At 40.1% G+C, this 16,866-nt stretch overlaps 1 long non-coding RNA gene across 1 annotated transcript in view; it reads left to right on the top strand.

Annotated features, from left to right (window-relative positions):
- LOC146797594 (uncharacterized) overlaps nt 1-16,866 on the top strand; it is a 246,294-nt gene that overhangs the window by 89,664 nt on the left and 139,764 nt on the right. The window contains exons 4-7 of the long non-coding RNA XR_014969014.1: nt 1,827-1,866; nt 1,959-2,044; nt 7,752-7,792; nt 7,885-7,970. This is a non-coding gene — a long non-coding RNA (uncharacterized LOC146797594). The remainder of the gene's footprint in view (nt 1-1,826; nt 1,867-1,958; nt 2,045-7,751; nt 7,793-7,884; nt 7,971-16,866) is intronic.

Genomic DNA, 16,866 nt, shown 5'->3' with positions numbered 1-16,866 from the left:
ACGAAACACGGGGTAATTGTCAAAATGGAAGAGTTGGATGCTTTCCTGAAGAGCGCAGGGGGAGACTATATACTGATCTGGGCAGGGTATTTTAATTGCGAGGTATGTAACCTCTCAAAAGCGGACCGATGTGGCCATGGAGACACCCACCATGACTGCATTTCCCACTTCCCTCACAACTCTTATGGGGAGGCAATCAATCATGTTATGTACAAACACAACTTGGAAATACCTGAGCTTGTTGAACAATGGGGGGAATATGTAAATAAATCTTATGAAGAGGCTAGATCTTCGTCATGTATCGACCATATTTTGGTATCAAGGAATTGTAGGCCCTTCGTGGAAAAGTGTTATATACAGGCCAGTTTATATAGTGATCATCATCCCCTGCTCTTAGTACTGACCCCGAACTTCTACGATACAGAGAAGGTTTGTCTCTGTTGGAGAAATTAAAACACAAGGTGAAAATGAGATCTCTATTAAGTGGTCAGGGGTCAATCCGACAACCTTTATGAATAACTTAGTCCAAAATTACAACCTCTCTATTGATATATGCTTGGACAAATCATCCACTAATATAGAGATAGTAGCTGCTTTCCAAAATATTTCTGCGGACATTTCAAACAATTTGAAATATAGGAATCAGAAATACAAGGACCATCATCCTAGATGGTTCAACAAGCTGTGCTCCAAATTAAATAAAGATCTGAAGGAGGCATTAAAAGTAAGACCTAGAAATTCTGACAGCATTTGTACCCTTAGGAAGCGTTACAAAGAAGCATTAAAATTAAGGGAACTAGAGATTACGGAGGCTGCCTGGGATAGCTTGATTCAAGCGGCAGAGACTAAGGACTCTGCTCTATTCTGGTAAACAATAGATCAACCACTATTTAAAGACGTAACATCCACTAAGGTTGAAACGATAGAGAGTCCAGAAGACTGGTTGTCCCATTTTGAGAATATTTTTTAAACCTGGGCAAAGCACTACACTACGCTCCCGTAGTTTGCCAAGTTTGCGCTACTTCGCAGTACGCGAACTGCACGTAGCACAGTGCAAACACGCGTAGCGTAGCGTTGCGTAGTGCAGCGGTCATTTTTTGCTTGCTCGTGGTCATCTACGTCAAGTTGGCGATGTCAGGTTACAAGCAATCTCACCTTTGTTGCTTGATGATAAATTTCGCAGAGATGTTATGGACCAACTTCCCGTGATACTAACGAAGTTCCTGTGAGGTATTTACTAACACTAGGTTTCATTCAGTTAGAATTTAGGGAGGAGGGCCGGATCGGGGACGCTAGCTGTTCCTGGTTGTCGACCTGCGAGGCAACAAGGAAAGCAGATTTTAGAAACCACTGTTTCTACCTTTCTTTAATCTTCCTACAGCAAGTTTTGTACTTTTAGTATTTTATATGCATTTGAAGAGACTCCTACCCGCGATCTATGAAAGTCTAACGTCGCGTCCGTGATGTTGTAGTGAAGTGGCACCTGTTCTCTGGATAGTTTGAAGTGACGTTATTGATAGTAGAAGTTGTGTTCACCTATTCAAAGAATGATTATTAAAAAACAAATAAATCATTCATTCTCTTACCTATTCTGTTGTGAATTTTCTATGCTCTAATAATTTATGCTTCTTTCACTTACTCCTTTTTTTAATCACCGTGTTCTTATCTTCACTAGCTAGTTGTGTTAAAAGTAATAAAACATACAGCAAAAATATTCACTTGGTTAAGCGTTTACAAAATATCTTAAATAAAGCAAAAACGAATTTTGTCCTAAATTCGGCAAGTGCTAAATTCATAATGTTCTTTTTTGTCCTTTTCTCTTTTAGGGTTCAGTTCCAGAAAAAACGGTCTTTCAACTTTAGCCACGTAAGTATTCTCTATTTGCAGCTTTCTTGCGGTGGGTGCCTGAAATTAAATAAATAAAGAAACGTTTACTTAGCTCTTCCTTGTATTTTCAGCTCCAAAGGCGAAAGATGCGATCTCTGTGGAACTCCGTAGAGCCGAAATGAAGAATGAAGCTTTTCGTCGAAGACCGGAAATTCAGGTAAATATCTCTGATGGTTGCGCGATGAGGAAATCCTTTAGCGGGCGCTCCGTACAGACTCCGAAAACGAAAGAAGGCAAAGAGTCTTCCCGTTGTCGGGTGTGGCTATTTATACGTGTGCCACACCCGAATGCAATCATTAACGTTGCGCGCACGTTTCTGAACACGTGCCTAGCGTCTGACTGTTCTTTCGAATATGCTGTGCAAATGAAAGAGCTCTCCACTTTGGAGCCCTGAAACACAACTCAAAAAGGCAAATATAACGATAAAAGATACCCAAATAAGTTTGAACAATACATCAAAATATTTGCCTCATGCAAAAATCGTTTCCACATATTAACAAAAAAATGTTTGCACAAAACATTCCAAGATTGCCAAACACATGAATACAATGGTGTGCAGGATGCACGGGTCTGGGGTGGGTTTTTTATACTGGATAATGTTTGTTTCTTAGATCACTATGACTGCGCTATAAAGTGTAAACCATGCTTTCATGACAGTACTTCCCTCTTAAAATCCCTCCTAACACAGAGGGTACCGGTTTTGGCTTATTTGGATATCTGGAATGAAATTGTTTAACGGATCGTGAAGCATGTTGCAAATTGGCAAGATGTTCCCAAGAGCGTTCCTCTGGGCAATAACCTTTCCAGTGTACTAAATAAAACAGCTTTCCACGAATTCTCTTAGAATCTACATTTTTTTGTACCTCAAACTCTGGGGAACCATCCACATTAATCGCAGAAGGAGTTTGTTTCAATCGAGTCATAGGATTAAAAGGTTTTAGCAAAGAAACATGAAAAACCGGATGACATCGATATTTGGGAGGAAGGGCCAATTTTACGCTAACTGGATTAATTTGTTTTGTTACGACAAATGGCCCAATGAAACGAGGACAGAATTTTTTACAGGTTTTGATTTTGAGATGTTTTGTGGATAACCACACCTTGTCTCCTACCAAGTACTCAGGTTGTTGAGATCGATGAGAATCAAATATATGTTTTTGAGTCTCTTTGGCTTGTGCTAGATGATATTGCACCTGTGTTTGAATATCATTCAATTTTTTAACATGTTCATCAATTGAGGGTATAATGAAAGGAGAACTAATTGGTCCAGGAATGCCTTTTGGATGAAAACCATATGTACTAAAAAATGGGGATAAAGTTGTAGAGGAGTTGTCCATATTATTATAGGCAAACTTCAAAACCCATAGCAATTCTGAACACTCTAGTTCATCATCATGCAAAGTACATCATAAAATTGCTCTATAGTTTGATTAGTTCTCTCTGTGAGACCATCTGTTTGAGGGTGATAACTAGAGGAAGTACGTACATCCATATGTAAAACTTTTCCTAAATGTTGCCAAAAATGAGAAATGAATTGGGGATCTCTATCGGAAATGACCACTGAGGGAATTCCATGTAAGCGAATTATTTCTTCAGAGAATATCTGAGATAATTCTTTTGCTGTGGGTATTTTTTTTAGGGGGACAAAATGAGCCATTCGAGAGAAGTGATCAACCACAGTTAAAATAGTAGTGAATCCTTTTCTCGTTTTAGGAAGTTCGACTATAAAATCAAGTGAGACTGTGTGCCATGGTTGGGGTGGAATAGGAAGTGGACATAGGAGACCACTAGATGCCTTATGTTGTGACTTATTCTGAATACAAACTACACATGTTTCTATATATTTTTGTACATCCAATAACATAGAAGGCCACCAAAACTGTCTTTTAATGGAAGAATAAGTCTTGGTTACACCAGGATGAGCTGACATGGTAGTATCATGGTGCAATTGTATTACTTGTGTACGTAATGATGTAGTAGGTACAAAAATTTGTTCATTCATAAATAACATTTCATCTTTACATTGTAATAAAGGAAACATCTTTTGCCAGTCTTGTGTTTGTTCTCTTTGTAGTTCTTTCTTAATATCATGAATAACATCAGAGTAAATTATCCCTACTTGAAAACAATGTTCTGGTATTATAGGGTGAATGACATCTGGTGTAGAACATGATTCTTCAGAAAATCCGATTCGGGACAAAGCATCAGCTTTTTGGTTTTCTTTTCCTGGGCGATACGTGATGACAAAATTGTAATCATTATAAAAAAGTGTCCACCTCAATTGTCGTGGAGTAAGGGCCTTTAAAGAACGCAAACTCTGTAAATTCCAATGGTCTGTGTATATTGTTACAGGATGTTTCGCCCCTAACAAATAATGGCGCCATTCTTCAACTACAGCTTTGATAGCCAATAACTCTCTGTCTGCAATGGCATAGCTTTGCTCAGGTGGAGTTAATTTTCGTGAATAAAATGCGATTGGTTGCATTTGGCCAGTATCTTTATGTTGTTGAGACAAAATTCCCCCTATAGCAAACTGCGAAGCATCTGCTTCTACTATAAAGGGAATAGAAGGATCAGGGTGCATTAAAATTGGATCTGAAGTGAATTTTGTCTTTAACAGTTGAAAAGCTGTTTCAGCTTCTTTTGTCCAATCGAATTTTACATTATTTTCGTAAAAGTCGAGTAATAGGCGTTATGACTTGAGAAAAATTACTAATAAACCGCCTATAAAAATTGGCAAAACCCCAAAAATGTTTAATTTGTTTCACAGTAGATGGACTAGGCCAATCTAGGACCGCTTGAATCTTTTTTGGATCCATCTCTATTCCTTCAGGGCTAAGAACATAACCTAAAAATTCCACTTTAGTGGTGTGAAAAATACTTTTTTCCAATTTTAGGAATAGAGAGTTGTCTAAAAGCTGATGAAGAATTGCCCTTACTTGTTTTACATGTTCGGTTGTATTCTTTGAATAGATTAAAATATCGTCAATATAGACTACACAACAATCATCTATGAAGTCTCTCAACCTCATTGATAAAGAACTGGAATGCTGCTGGAGCATTACACAATCCAAAAGGTATAACCTGATATTCATATAAACCAAATTTTGTACGGATCACCGTCTTCCACTCATCGCCTTCACAAACTCTTACTAAATGGTATGCACCACGAAGATCTAGTTTGGTATAGATGGTAGCATCCTTTAGCTGATCTAATAAGGTTGGAATGAGTGGAAGAGGGTATCTGTTTTTTATGGTTACATTATTTAAGGCACGATAGTCTATACAGGAGCGCAACTCTCCCCCTTTCTTTGGAATGAAAAATAAAGGGGAGGATACCGGTGATTTGGAATGTCGAATACATCCATTGGCTAAGTACTCATCAAGGTATTCTCTCAAATGTGCATTTTCCTTTTCTGTGAGAGCATATATTCTGCTAAATGGTAAAGTAGCTCTAGGCATTAAATCTATTCGACAATCAAAATCCCTGTGTGGGGGCAATGTGTTGGCCTTTTTTTTATCAAATACATCAATCAGGTCGGAATATTCCATTGGAACTCCTTCTAACAATAAAATATTGTTAGAATCTTTTGGGAAATCATATCCTTGAACTAAAAGTTCAGATACCTGATGTTGTAAACAAGTGGAATGACAAAATTCAGTATTGAACAAAACCGTCTTTTGAACCCAATCAATCTTTGGATTGTGTTTAACAAGCCAAGGGATTCCAAGAATTAGTCAAAACTGTGGGGCATCAATAATATCAAATGTGATAGTTTCTTTATGCGTAGCGGAGCATGTCATAGTCAACTTTTCGGTATGAAACTGTATCATCCCTGATGATAACTCTTTACCGTCAACTGCTCTAACCACTTCTGGATGCTGTTTTGGTTCTTTTAAAAATCCTAGCTCCAGTAAAAAATGTGTGTCAATAAAATTGCCTGTAGCTCCTGAGTCAATGAGAGCGTCCACAGACCAGGTCTTTCCTCCTACGGACTGAGATTGTAAAGTAATTTTTATACTTTGATGTTGGAAAATTATTTCAGGTGTCATGGAGGCCAAACTAGTTAACTCACCCGACAAACTGACCTCTTGTTTTGTCGAGCACTTCAGTTTTCCGATTGCTGAACTATACCTGCATCGTTGGGTTTTTTACCAAATTTATTGGGACGAATTGGACATTCTTTTACGAAATGCCCTGCTTTTCCACAATATAGACATTGATTTAACTTTCTTCCCTTCTCTTTCTCTTCTTTTGAAAGAGGTCCTTTAATTGAGCCCATTTGCATTGGCTCCCCCAAGTCCAACTTAGGTGTTGGCTCTGATTTAAATCCAATTCTTTCTTTAAAGGAAAATACCTTATGATCAGATTTTCCCTTTTCTCCTCTACGTTTTACCGCTAAATCAATGAATTCCTCAATATCATCGGGGGGATCTAAAATCTGAGTAATCATGTCTTTTAGTTCTTCTCTCAATCCTTTATAAAAAAGAGAAACTCTTTTTTCTTCTGGCTATTTTGCCTCAATCACTAGTCTGTTGAATTGAGAGATATAATGTAATAAATCAGAAGACCCTTGTTTAAGATGTAAAAGTTTGTGATCTGCAGATTGTATGAATACATGTTTAGCAAATAGTTTTTTCATAGTATCTTTAAACCTTCTGAGATCATATAAAATGGGGTCATTCCGTTCTACTAGTGGTACAGACCAGAGAGCCGCATCTTCTCCTAAATATGATAAAATAAATGCGACCTTGGAGGAATCATCGGGAAAGGCCACAGGTTTGGCTATAAAATGTAAATTACATTGATTTAAAAAAATAGTGAATTTACTACTATCTCCATAAAAATGTTCTGGTTGTGCTAATGGAACGGAAACAGGAGTCACCACTTGGATTTGAGTTGGTGTAGTGGTGGAACCATTATGCAAGCTCTGGAATCCAGGCTGAAATATCGGTGGTTTTAGTATTGGTTTTTGTGATTTTTGGAAACTCCATGGGTTTGCACCTGCAACATTTTGAGTCTGAATACTGGTTTGTAAAGCAGTAATATCTCTTCGGAGCGCTGCATTTTCAGTTTATATATCAGCTTAAAGGGTTGCGATGTCCTGTAGAGATACCGAGGTTGTTTGATCCATAACGTCTGGGCAAAATTGTAAACGTGGGCTTTGCCTTCTGTTAGGTTATAAGCAATCTCACCTTTGTTGCTTGATGATGAATTTCGCAGAGACGTTATGGACCAACTTCCCGTGATTCTAACGAAGTTCCTGTGAGGTATTTACTAACACTAGGTTTCATTCAGTTAGAATTTAGGGAGGAGGGCTGGATCGGGGACGCTAGCTGTTCCTGGTTGTCGACCTGCGAGGCAACAAGGAAAGCAGATTTTAGAAACCACTGTTTCTACCTTTCTTTAATCTACCTACAGCAAGTTTTGTACTTTTAGTATTTTATATGCATTTGAAGAGACTCCTACCTGCGATCTAAGAAAGTCTAATGTCGCGTCCGTGATGTTGTACTGAAGTGGCACCTGTTCTCTGGATAGTTTGAAGTGACGTTATTGATAGTAGAAGTTGTGTTCACCTATTCAAAGAATGATTATTAAAAAACAAATAAATCAATTCTCTTTCCTATTCTGTTGTGAATTTTCTATGCTCTAATAATTTATGCTTCTTTCACTTACTCCTTTTTAAAATCACCGTGTTCTTATCTTCACTACCTAGTTGTGTTAAAAGTAATAAAACATACAGCAAAAATATTCACTTGGTTAAGCGTTTACAAAATATCTTAAATAAAGCAAAAACGAATTTTGTCCTAAATTCGGCAAGTGCTAAATTCACAATGTTCTTTTTTGTCCTTTTCTCTTTTAGGGTTCAGTTCCAGAAAAAAACAGACTTTCCACTTTAGCCACGTAAGTATTCTCTATTTGCAGCTTTCTTGCGGTGGGCGCCTGAAGTTAAATAAATAAAGAAACGTTTACTTAGCTTTTCCTTGTATTTTCAGCTCCAAAGGCGAAAGATGCGATCTCTGTGGAACTCCGTAGAGCCGAAATGAAGAATGAAGCTTTTCGTCGAAGACCGGAAATTCAGGTAAATATCTCTGATGGCTGCGCGATGAGGAAATCCTTTAGCGGGCGCTCCGTACAGACTCCGAAAACGAAAGAAGGCAAAGCGTCTTCTCATTGTCGGGTGTGGCTATTTATACCTGTGCCACACCCGAATGCAATCATTGACATTGCGCGCACGTTTCTGAACACGTGCCTAGTGTCTGACTGTTCTTTCGAATATGCTGTGCAAATGAAAGAGCTCTCCACTTTGGAGCCCTGAAACACAACTCAAAAAGGCAAATATAACGATAAAAGATACCCAAATAAGTTTGAACAATACATCAAACAATTTGCCTCATGCAAAAATCGTTTCCACATTATAACAAATCAATGTTTGCACAAAACATTCCAAGATTGCTAAACACATGAATACAATGGTGTGCAGGATGCACGGGTCTGGGGTGGGTTTTTTATACTGGATAATGTTTGTTTCTTAGATCACTATGACTGCGCTATAAAGTGTAAACCATGCTTTCATGACAGGCGACCGCGAGCAAGCAAAATGACATCCCGGCGAGACTTTTTCCTCGTTCGCGATCAGCAACATCAAGTTGGCGATCGCGAGCGTGGAAAATAAACCTCCCGGCAAGATTCTCAACGCGGGGAGGTCAGGTTTCTCATTGCGAGTGGTCGCGTATGCTCGCGACCGCTCGTGATGAGAAACTACCAGTCCGCGTTGAGAAAACTGCTGCTCGAGTAAAAATCTATTTGAGCGGCAGAAAACTACAGCTCGCACTGTGCAATATGCCGTTTTCAATGATTGCACAGTGCCGGATGCTTGTCCGCACTGTGCAATCATTGAAAACGGCATCTTGCACAGTGCAAACAGGGAACTACGCAGTTCGCGAAGTGCTACGCGTAGCTTGCGTAGTGCGAAGTGCATATTGCGTAGCTTCGCGCAGCGCTACTTCGCGAACTACGCCCAGGTTTAATATTTTTAACCCCTCACATGAGAACATTGAGATAGACGATAACTGTAAAATTATATCCTTTAAGTGTAGAAAAGATAGATCCCATCACCATTGTAGAGACTAAAACTGCCTTAAAGAATAGTGCTAGCGGCAAAGCAGCAGGCCCTGACGGGGTTCCCATTGATATTTTTAAGCACACCGTTGATTTCTGGTCCCCGATTTTAGTTAACTTTTTCAATGCTATTATTAGTGGGTCACTGCCTATAACCTGGGCTGAAAGTACAATCGTCCCTATTTTCAAAAAAGGCGACAGAGGAAGCGCTAAATGCTACCGACCAATATCCCTTCTCGATTCTACACCTAAACTACTGGGCAGAATTATGCTGAACAGACTGGAATGTTGGGTAGAGGAGAAAAATTTCCTAACAGCTGCCCAGTTTGGTTTTAGAAGGGGTATTGGTACGGTAGTGCAATGTGTCAACCTTGAGATGCTAATAGGGAAATACACAATAGCTAAGGAAAGCCACTTATGTTTTGTAGACCTCACCAGCGCTTTTGATTTTGTGAATCACGCAAAGCTCTGGCAAACGCTGAATGGGATGGGCGCCCTTCATGATATAATATGCCTCTTATCCCAGATATATGCCTACCTAACATCAAGGATACGTTATGGTCCCAACGGGGAATGTACCTCACAATTTAAAGTTGCCCGTGGAATTAGACAAGGCTGCTTCCTCACGCCTCTTTTATTTTCTCTTTACATTAATGGTATCGGCTCTTCATTACAAAATTTAAGGGCAGATGCCCCAGTCGTTGGCAAACGTATAACCCCTGTTTTACTTTATGCAGATGATGCAGTCCTAATTTTGAGGACTACAAATGGCCTACAAAGCCTGATAGATAATTTTTCAGATTTTATGACTGTAAAGGATCTAAAAATCAACCAGAGTAAAAGACTAGTTATGTCTTGCGGGGAAAAGTAAAACTATGATTAGAAGACATTACGTCGATGGAGTACCTATCGAACAGACTACTACTTTTTCATATCTGGGGCTTCTTTTTAACAGTAATGGATCATGGAACGCACATATTAACCTATGTAAATTTAAATATATAAGATCGAGTGAGGCAATTTTTAGATTCTCTAAAAAAATAGGTCGTAAGCCAGTGCGCGAAATCCTTAAGCTATATGGATGTAAATGTATAGCCGGACCATTTACGGTGGAGCATTATGGGGTAGGACATGCATTACTGCACTACAAACCCTTGAAAATAAATTTATAAGGAGGGTATTATCAGTACCAAACTCAAAGGCTACCTTCATTGCTCATAAGGAACTGAATGCACCCTATATTGGTGACTTGATTAGTATGGCTGCGCTTACACTGTGGTTCAGAATATGGTCCAAAGATGAGACGCATTTTACTAAAGATATAATAAAGGACTGCCTTACACTAGACCAATATAGGAAGATACCATGGTTAAAGTACATTTTTAGCCTTTTATCGGAGTGCAACGTGACAGTTGATCCTCGCGACCCCAATACTATCCTGAATTGTACCAAAGGGGAGTTGAAAAAGAGATTATTGGAATCCAGAGAATCTGTAAGAGAGTTGGAAGCAAGGAAAAAATCACTTATTAGTTCTTACTATGAATGTCCGATTTTAGCAGGCATTCAGCTATATCTAACAGCAATAAGAAATCCACAACATAGATTTTTTCTAACTAGGCGAATGCTGAGCACTCTGCATTTTCAGGTCGCTTTCCCCAAGATGAGCAAGTGGAGTGCCAACCTACCCTAATGTCCGTGTGACAGGAAAACGCTCCAGTCCACCTTGCACTTTTTACTTTTTTGTACATTTTATAGGGACATCAGAATGCAATTTAACGGCCTTTTTTTATGGATAACAGATTGTTTACATATAAATCTGCCTTTTATCGTATATGCAATTTGGAAAATGTAACAACATGTAATACTGTTATTCTCTTTGTACAATTGGCCATAAAGAGAATAAAGGCCCTTTCATATCTGGAACTCTTGAATTATGAGAATGAATAGTTATCCATCATGATGAAATTGTTTGCATTCTCCGATTATTTTTACCTTCGAATAGTTCTGTGATGCTAAGTAATTTTAAATATCTTGTCTTGTGCGAAATTTATACCTAAATGTTTTGTGTATGGAATACTCTATTTTTATATTCCACAGATGAAATGATTTTTATGAAATGTTTATTATGATGAATTGTTTTATGTAGCATGCTTTTATGGATATATTGTGTATATTCTGAATAAAGCGAATTTGATTTGATTTGAGTATTTTGTGTAATAACGGCTAATTTTTGACATTTCAAATCATTTTTGCAAAGGTGATTACACAAACTTTACCCGGGCTTATTTACAATCAGGGGCAGCTTTAGGGTAAAGAGACCGGTGCACACGCACCTGGTGCTGCGCTCAATAGTGACCCATGGTGGGAGTGCTACCAGGCGCTGACGTGTGGCAGGGAAGGGGCAGGGGGTGGGGTTGTAAACTGTGGAACACGGCCGCACAGAGGTAAGTACACAAACAAATAAATAAAACAAATTTAGTTGCGCAGGCTGCATGTGGGAAGCATATGTAAAGCAGTTTTCTTTCAACTCTCTTTAATGATCGGGCCTGACCCATTCTGTGCTTTTCTGGGGTATTTATAGTATAATTCACGTGGGGTCCGCAGATTCACCGCTATAGCATTACTCCTAGAGAGGCATGAGATAGCCCTGTACTGGGGTAGTAGACGATGCCCGCTGCTCCTGATTGGTTGAAAAGCTTGATTACTGCGATACTAATAGTGCGATATATGCCACACTACACCCTCTCACAGCTCAGCCTAGAGACATCTGGCAACCACTCTGAGAGTATTTATTGTTGCAAGAACACCAGAATTCTGACTGATTGGCCATGTTCAGGTCATTGGAACTGTACCGCCCTTTGTTCATTATTGCACTCCTATATGAACAGTGACTGCTGTATTGTCCCTTGATAAGCTCACTTGTCGTCCCCTCCACTAATGTATACATCATGTATCGTGCTGTCATAGGTTTGCTATTTGTATTGTGCACTGCTGATCACATTAGTTTACGCATGATGTGGGTTGTTTTTTTGTATGTGTTGTACTTACTCAAAATGATCAATAAAACACACAAAATAATAAACAAAATGCAAGACCAATTTGATAGAAAGTTTCTGTTGTTGAATAGTGAATAGTGCTGGCGTGTTCTTGCCACCATGTTTTTCACATTATGGCTCGTCATTCCTCTATAGATCTTTTCAAAAGGATATCTCGACTGATAAAGAACATTTTGCAAGTTACAATTTGCATGTTTCCTTTCCACCCTTACACAACCATTATGGAGCAAAACAGTTTAAAGGGTTAAGTTTGAACGCACATTTTGTTTTGGTCATATGGATAATTTCCCACATCCTCGGGAAGGTCAATAATGTAGTATGCCTTTCAGATCTCAGTTTCCACCTAGTGTGGACCAATGCATCACTCAAAGTATTTTCTTTTCTTAATGCAAATCTAGGGGTAGGTATAGACTCACCATGAGTCTGTAATATCTTCCAGTGTTTGTAGAAATACTTCCTTACCTTAGAACGGATCAAATGCAGTCACTACTGTAATTCTCTCATAATCAGTAGGAGTATTCTATGCGAACAGACCTTCTCTTGGAATATATAGAGCTCCCTTACATTTCTGATCATCAGTACATAAGTGGAATTTACTCTGGGCTATTTTAGACGGCAACACTTCAGACTGGTCAGATTGTTCATGAAACTCTTGAGTTTCCATCTAAACCTAAAGAACTGCCCAAAGGGTGTAAGCAGAGAAACAATACCCTTTCTAGACCTTCACAATGAATAAAGTAGAGGAAAGTTAAAAACCAAAGTACTCTGTTCGACAACAGATAAGAGCTTGTTATTGAGATATGATTCATCTCATTCACACGCACTGCATGATAATTTACCTGTTGGGTTGTTCTTTAGGTTTAGACGGAATGGTAGTGAGCCAATGTAATTTGCCACATGGTTTACAGTTACTTGGTCTGATCCGCTGCACATTGCAATAAACTTCTCAAAGAACAATCACAGAGTGCTGGCCTTTCTTTGACGCTGCAGGAATAAGAAATAAAGTTGGTGTGGAGGCGGTCCCTTGCCATTATCGAGCACTGCTGGCATTCAGGTGCACACTGGCATGCAGCAATCATTAGAGGAATATATATATGTGTGTATGTATATATATATATTTCATGTGATCAAGGCTACAGCGTTGTCCGAAACGCGCCATGTTCGAGTTTGCACTCTTGGAATGAAAAAATAAACGCTATTGCGGCTGGCAGTAAAGGCAAAAGACAAGTTGTTTGTCTCTCTTTTCGGTGCCTGGAAGCCCCCTTGAGTGGTAACTGGATATATATAGTCTTGGCACAGATATTCATGAGTATAGTACGTCTTAGTGGCATTTGTACCGAGATTCAATGGTGAAAATAGCTATTATATTTGCACATAGGAGGCGTTGAAAGCTTGCACAAAATCCAGTATTGGCATTGAGTATACCATATATTTTTTGGCCGTCTAGCATATTTGCACATATATCATGCTTTGTTTGCACATGACTAGAGTTTACATATTCATTCGTATTTTGCACAATTGCGTCCTTTGCACATATTTATTAGTTTTTAATACAATATTTTGTATATTCATGTGGTTTTTATAGATCACCCATTTAGGGAATTGTTTTTATTGATGTAATATAATATGCTATGTGCATTTTTCATTAATATAACCATGATAGATATATGATTTTTCGTAAAATATTGCTTTTAAAGGTACACATTCTGTATTGAATATGTCAGACATATGGACCAACTATACGGGCGAACCCACAATTTTGTTTTTGTTTTTCTAATTCATTATACTTTGTGTATTTGAGCTGATGTGCATTTGTAGTTCCAACCTGAAACGTTTGTATGAATTATCTTAATTGCTCACATGACAATGTTTTTCATATATAGTGTTTTTTCTATGTTAATCATGACGTCATTCTGAGCGCCATAACTCTGTGCCTTTAAATATTTGTGTCTGTTTTCCGTTCGTCAGGTGACCAAAAACACCGTTCTGTGTCCGAAACGCGTCTGAGACAGCACCGTATGAATTCACTGCATTAAATAAATTCAACCTGGCATCAGCTATATCGAGAGTCCGTGTTCCCGCTTTGTGCTCGATAGCACTTGGGAGCTTTCCGTATATATATTATACTATCTACTGGCGTTTGCCAGTAGGTAGTATTAGTTAGGACCAAAGTTGCCATAGGAAAAGCGTTTTTGGTATTGCCATTAACCTTGGCGCCGCTTGTTGAATCTCCACGAAATTAAAAAATAACCTTCCCTTTTCTGGTTCAGCTGCTGTGTTGAAAGTCCCGGAGTGATCTGTCAAGCAGGGGCCGAGAAAAAAGAGGGGACCCAAAATGCATTTTCACCATGTTAAGTCCATGCGGATTTTTTATTTTTTTAACACGACTACAGTCCAAACTGCGAATGGAATTACACCAAATACTGCAGAAAGCCAGATGTTGGTCCAGAAAGCGTGGTTTTTGTGATTTGGAGTAAATCTCTTCAGAAGTTTTTGAGATATCTATCTTTAAAAAATATTGATATCTGGGGACGCGAGTCCTTGCAGTTCACTCGCAAATCCTACTAAAATGTGATTGGCTGCCAGCACTTCAACCAGAAAGTGTTGGCAGCCATCATGGGACTCAGCTTGAAGCTGATTCCTAGAAAAAAAAGTAAAAACTAAAGAAAAGGGTGCAGGGTAGGAATACCCTGACCCCTCCACCCCAATATGGTGGGAGGACCCTGCCCCATTTTAAAAGCATGGTGTATTTGCAAATCTGTGGCAAAAAAAAAAACAGCAATTTTTTTTAAAGCCCTCAGTTGGGCCAAATTGGGTCATGAAGGAGGGGGGCTCATGGGGCCCCCCTCTTGTGCTTATGCCAAGCCCCCAGGTTCACCACCTTTCCACAGCTTAAAACTATGAAAATATGGGTGGCCTGCTTGTATGTCCAACTCCCTGGGGCACTTTTGCATACACATGTGGGGGACCCGCATCCCCTTCTCCCCCCACTATCCTGGGGACCATCACCTCCCCGGGGTACATTTAAAAAAAATAATGCAGGGATGCCCTAGAGCTTTCCCCACTGCCCTGGGGAGTGCCACCTTCCCGGGGCACTGTAATACATTCAAATGTGGAGGGCCCACTCGGACCCCCAACTGCCCCAGGGACCGACACCTACCCGGGGCACAACAATTGTTAATTTTTTTTAATTTGGGGGAGGCTCTATGGCTTCACCCACAGTTCCGGGGACCGCCACCTCCATTAATGAATGTAAACAAAACATACGGGGAGGCCCTATGGCCCCCCCCCCGCTGCCCTGGGGATCACCACCTCACCGGGGCACCAATCCAGTAATGAAGGGCGTACACTGTGAGCCCTGGGGACCACCTCCCTGGGGCTATAAAGAAGATGGGAGGGGGCCATGGGCAACCCTGAAGGAGCCCTACATGGCCCTGGGGGCCCACTACAGCAATGTCCCGGGGTGTCCACTCTGGGACATTGCAGTTTGCTATGGTGGTGCTCCCCAAGCCATAGCAAACACTGTTCTGCTTCCATGAAGCAGAGCAGAGTTGCTTTTGGACAGAGAGAGCTGCAGGTTAGCAGCTCCCTCTGTCCAAAAGCAATGCCGGCTCCAGCAGGAAGGGGAACCAGGAGGGACCGCAGGGGCCTTGAGGATACCCCTGCGGCCCCCAACAGAGAGGCCAGGCCCTGGGAATTGGGGTCCCCAGGGCTGAAGTTGGCCTGGGGGGCCATGTGGGCCCCCCTCTCATAAAAAAATAAATAAATATGAAGGCCTGGCCTCTGGGATGGGGTCCCCAGGGCTGGAACCGGCCTGGGGAGAGGGGTCGCAGGGCCTTAGTTTGCCATTTGAATATGGCTGCTACTACAAAATGAAGTGGCCCACCCTCATTGCATCCTATCAGGCAATACTGGAGGCATAAAGAAGACTATGTTGGATTATATCAAAATCCTCTTTATGATTTATGTTTTGCATGAAAAGAAGCACTTTGGTTATTTGATTATAAAAGACTGAGCACAAGGGTCAATGCCATCTAACGTTGCATGTTACATTTATACATGCTCATATATTGTTATACTGCATAATCAAAACGTATAAACAAAAGTGTTTGATTTGCATTAAAACAGGACCTTTGTCCACTTCACATAGATGATCAATAACTATTATCGATACAGTACTGAGCAATGTGTAACAACTTAAAAAATACTTTTTTGCAATCAAACTTTTCTATACCTATGTGTATTCCTTTGTTTATGTCCACATGCACTGTTATTTTAAACTATTGTATGATGTGATCAAAGAACTTTTGTCCCGTGATCAAGGGGAATCTTCCCCCAAAATGCAATGGACATCATGGCTGTGGTAGCCAAATAAATCACCTTCAACACTTGTATGGGCTCCTGTATATGTGTTTTTCGAGGTGCAAAAATCGGAAATTTCTATAAAAAGCCTTTTAGTCACCCTGCCTCCACCCTGTGAATCGCAGGCCTCGGCACATCGATGCCTGACCCCAAAATGGCGGCATGAACTGCATCAATCCTCCACTCATCGAATACTTCCCTCTACTCAACCTGTAGCCCTCAATGTCCGCATCCCCCAGGATCCCAGAAACGGAAGAAAAGCCCTTGGTTATCATATAAGACTGTACAGACGTGCTGCCCCATATCAGGTGACGGTACCGGAAGGCCTGACTCCAAAATGGAAGCATATCCGATACCCTTCTCACCGGATCCCTGAAACCGAATATAAACCCCTATTAATGGAAACAGGCTCTCACACTAAGTACCCGTCGGTTCCCA

This window comes from Triturus cristatus, chromosome 9 (assembly GCF_964204655.1).
Source record: "Triturus cristatus chromosome 9, aTriCri1.1, whole genome shotgun sequence".
Lineage (NCBI taxonomy): Eukaryota > Metazoa > Chordata > Amphibia > Caudata > Salamandridae > Triturus > Triturus cristatus.
Note: the sequence above shows the minus strand (reverse complement) of the source record. Positions and strands in the feature narration are given on the sequence as shown.